Here is a 4,425-nt window from a genome sequence, read left to right on the forward strand (position 1 = left end):
TTGTGCCTTTCATATGTATGCTTCTGCTGGAACCAGTTTTGATTGTTAAAGCGGGATTTATTATCTTTTGAAAAATATTCCCTATCATTTTAATTCTAATAATCTTGAGTGCATATGTCGTGCAAGATATCGAGGCCAACTCACTTACAAGGATAATTACTTACGGTAGTAAATATCAGCATTAAAAACCTTTCGTTTCTTGTAATTACATTGAATTCAACCTTGGAGTGCATATACTGATGAAAGCAAATAAAGAGGATATTTTCTCAGAAATTCGCAATATCACTCCTGTAACTGAAATATGAACCTATATGAAAAGCAGTTTTGTCCATGGTGTTTTTTCTTTTTCAATATTTGCTGCTCAGATGAGAGGTTACTCTTCAATACAATCTTTTCACTAGTTGTTATCAGTTCAATACAAACGCAATAACATTGAAATATATTTAATAACACGTAAAACTTAGGTTCAATGAAATGACAAATCAACATGTGTAAAATGCAATGTAAAAGATTAGTAGTATCTCTGTAAAACAAAGCATAATACCGTAAAAATAATCGTTTCACAATGTACATAAACGAATATATAAAACGGCTGCCATGGTATACATGTATGTATGCACCTCGTGTATTAAGAAAACAATGTATTTTTTACTTCGAGTTTCTTTTATAATGGGCAAAAGCGTGTGTTGCACTGGTCACAAACGAAGACAATTTTTCTGACTGATGTTTCCTTTATACATGCCTACGCAATTCAGAATTGGTCTTGAATTCCTCACCACAAATTTGCACATTCGAAGTGTACCCATCTCATGGAAAGAAGTTCTAGGGCTTGATACCTGAAACAAAGGAGAAAATCTATATAACAGAGTTTGGAATTAGGGAATATGTAAGTGGGTTAATTGAATTCAGGAAACGTCGAATTTATATTGTTACAGAGGATTCTAAAATAATGATAATTTCTCACGTGTTTTATAGGTCAAAATGGCCTTATATCTCATGGATACGAACAGTCAACGTTACATCTGTCGTAAGCAAAGATTGGTGATTCATGTATATATCTGTTATATTGGTTCATTTTGAAGGAGATAGCGAATGAATATTTTTACAGTAGCAATTGTCGTCGTTGGGAACTTAAACGACGATGTAATTTGATAACAGTAAAAAAAAAATTCAAAATACACCATGGTCATGTTGGAAATGTCTGAGAATCTAATAAGCTACATTAATCAAACTAAAATATGATAAAGTGGAGTCGAGATTCGAAAATATAAAGGATTTTGAAAATAAAGATAAAAAGAGGGTCCAATCCTGAACCAATATTGAGGTCCAATCCGGCACGTTTATTGTGGAAACGACCATAGTCCAATCCTGCACGTTAGCAAATGTTCAAGTCAAGATATCTATTTAACCAAGGCAATTTAATGGACAAATCGCATACACTGGTTCGAGTTTTCATCAAACGATATGTGCAGAGTCTATTTTACCTAAAGTATCTTTCTTAAAATGCATGAAAACATGATTAGAAACATCTTCGCCCGCTTCGAATTCTATCGAGGCAACATCGTCAACTTCGATCAATGAATTTAGAGTTGTACGTGTACATGAGTAAGAATTCCAACAACCAATCAACTTAATGATGCCTCCCTGGCCAGGCAGTGTTTTAAATTCATAAATTCGTCGTCTAATAAGTCGGTAAAATGAAGAGTTTTAAGAGCCTACCTTTGTTTGGAAATGCCGTCTGGCATCTTTTGTCCAATCCTGCACACGATCATGACAGTGAGATTGGTGCACCATGACCTCCTTCAAGTCTTTCCTATTCAGAATATGTGCAATATCAATTCAGCGTGCATTACGTGCTTACAGGTTGAATTTCACGGTCCGACAGGTGTTATGTTGCACCGTTTGCGGTACTCTTGTTCAATGTACAGCCTTCATATTTTATGGAAAGGCAATTGATCATTAAAGAAAGATGCATGTAGATTGTTTTGGTAATGAGGTCAAGGTTACAGGTCTAAGGTGTCTGCACTTGGAGCTTTATATTTTATACAAATGAAGTTGTTTCTGCACTTGAACATGAAAATGCAGATCTGTCAAATCAACCTAATCACTCCTCTGTCATCAACAACCTAGTCACTTCTCTGTCATTAACAACCTAATCACTCCTCTGTCATCAACAACCTAGTCACTTCTGTCATTAACAACCTAATCACTCCTCTGTCATTAACAACCTAATCACTCCTCTGTCATCAACAACCTAGTCACTTCTCCGTCATTAACAACCTAATCACTCCTCTGTCATTAACAACCTAATCACTCCTCTGTCATTAACAACCTAGTCACTCCTCTGTCATTAACAACCTAATCACTCCTCTGTCATTAACAACCTAGTCACTCCTCTGTCAAATCAACCTAATCACTCCTCTGTCATTAACAACCTAATCACTCCTCTGTCATTAACAACCTAATCACTCCTCTGTCATTACAACCTAATCACTTCTCTGTCATTAACAACCTAATCACTCCTCTGTCATTAACAACCTAATCACTCCTCTGTCATTAACAACCTAATCACTTCTCTGTCATTAACAACCTAATCACACCTCTGTCATTAACAACCTAATCACTCCTCTGTCAAATCAACCTAATCACTCCTCTGTCATTAACAACCTAATCACTCCTCTGTCATTAACAACTTAATCACTCCTCTGTCATTAACAACCTAATCACTCCTCTGTCAAATCAACCTAATCACTCCTCTGTCATTAACAACCTAATCACTCCTCTGTCATTAACAACCTAATCACTCCTCTGTCATTAACAACCTAATCACTCCTCTGTCATTAACAACCTAATCACTCCTCTGTCATTAACAACCTAATCACTTCTCTGTCATTAACAACCTAATCACTCCTCTGTCAAATCAACCTAATCACTCCTCTGTCATTAACAACCTAATCACTCCTCTGTCATTAACAACCTAATCACCCCTCTGTCATTAACAACCTAATCACTCCTGTCATTAACAACCTAATCACTCCTCTGTCATTAACAACCTAATCACTCCTCTGTCAAATCAACCTAATCACTCATCTGTCATTAACAACCTAATCACTCCTCTGTCATTAACAACCTAATCACTCCTCTGTCATTAACAACCTAGTCACTCCTCTGTCATTAACAACATTATACGGACTCTGTGTCATTAATGTATGAATTAACTTGTATGTGGGACCCTTCCTGACCGAGTCAGTTTTCTAGTTCAAGCAATGCCTCCAATGGGGGATACTGGTCCCGCTAGGAAAGGTCCCATTCATATAGTTTTCCGCTAAAATTTCATTCGCTAAATATGCCCTCAAATGCGACTTCAATATTTGCAAGAGAGAAAACTGTTCCTTGCCCGCCAAAATTTATTCCGCTAAAATTATTAGCATACCTTTGAGCAATCAAATATCCAAATTTCTAGATCGGCGGAAAAAACCCGCTACCAGTATTCCATCTATACATGCCTGAATCATGAACAAGTAGAATACTATCAAACATCTACATCACATTTATTACAATCACTAATATTGGAACACCCTTGATGGCAAACCATTAATTCTCAAAATAAAAGCCACTACACATTCTGTTACAGCTATGTATTTTATTCATCCACTGTACAACAGCAATTATCAAGTCTGCAACACAGCATGTATGATATCAGAACACATGTACAAGAAACAAGGGGTTTCACACCATTATTTTTTCTTCTGTACATTCTTAATGTTAACAAACTCAGTTCATAGTCAACAATGTAAACAAAGACATAGGTACTGGGTATTAATTACAGTCTGATTTTTGCAATACCTAAGATCAAATTAACACCTGGAAATTTACCTGTGAAAACCTTTCTTTCTTCATGACTAGTTTTATTCATGAACTGCTGACAATTAAATGGACTAGTTCACATTATAATTTTTTTTCTCATTTTTAATGTTAAACATTAACATAAGGACAATATTTTATCTCTATATTTGTAACTCTGTGCTGTTCATTCTGTAATTTTTGCACAGTCACAAATCAAACATCTATTTTGATCAAAAGTGAAAAACAAAATTTTGGGGAAAATCGTGAATTAGTCCTTTTAAGAGTTCCTGCAAGATAGACTACTGAATCTTGTAGACAGGTTACAACATACTGTAAAACTGAAAATTCATAGTATAGCCAGTCTACAAACATTCCCAGTATATTCCTTACAAGTACATTGAAATACAATCTTCAGTTGTCCACCACACCACACCGGTTTGAAACCTTCCCCCGACTTACCCCCTCATCTCCTCTCCAAGTGTTTTGCACATGGCACTAATTGTGGGAATATTATAGTAAATGATTTTAGTTGTAATGCATGACCTGACTATATAGAGGATGAATGACATTGAGAAAAGA

General features: G+C 35.7%; 1 protein-coding gene and 1 long non-coding RNA gene across 2 annotated transcripts in view; both read right to left on the bottom strand.

Moving 5' to 3' along the window:
- Positions 1-427: 427 nt before the first annotated feature.
- LOC125650521 (uncharacterized) lies at positions 428-1,753 on the bottom strand. Its single transcript, XR_007361022.2, has 2 exons — positions 1,720-1,753; positions 428-836 (listed from the first exon to the last, which is right to left on the bottom strand). It is a non-coding gene; the product is annotated as an uncharacterized LOC125650521 (long non-coding RNA).
- A 1,870-nt stretch (positions 1,754-3,623) lies between these two features.
- The window catches only part of LOC125650518 (ubiquilin-1-like), a 21,903-nt gene continuing 21,101 nt past the window's right edge, over positions 3,624-4,425 (bottom strand). The window contains exon 15 of the mRNA XM_056165680.1: positions 3,624-4,425. This exon is cut by the window's right edge and continues 414 nt beyond it. The gene's annotated coding sequence lies outside the window, so the exon portion shown is untranslated.

Source organism: Ostrea edulis, chromosome 5 (assembly GCF_947568905.1).
Source record: "Ostrea edulis chromosome 5, xbOstEdul1.1, whole genome shotgun sequence".
NCBI classification, from domain to species: domain Eukaryota; kingdom Metazoa; phylum Mollusca; class Bivalvia; order Ostreida; family Ostreidae; genus Ostrea; species Ostrea edulis.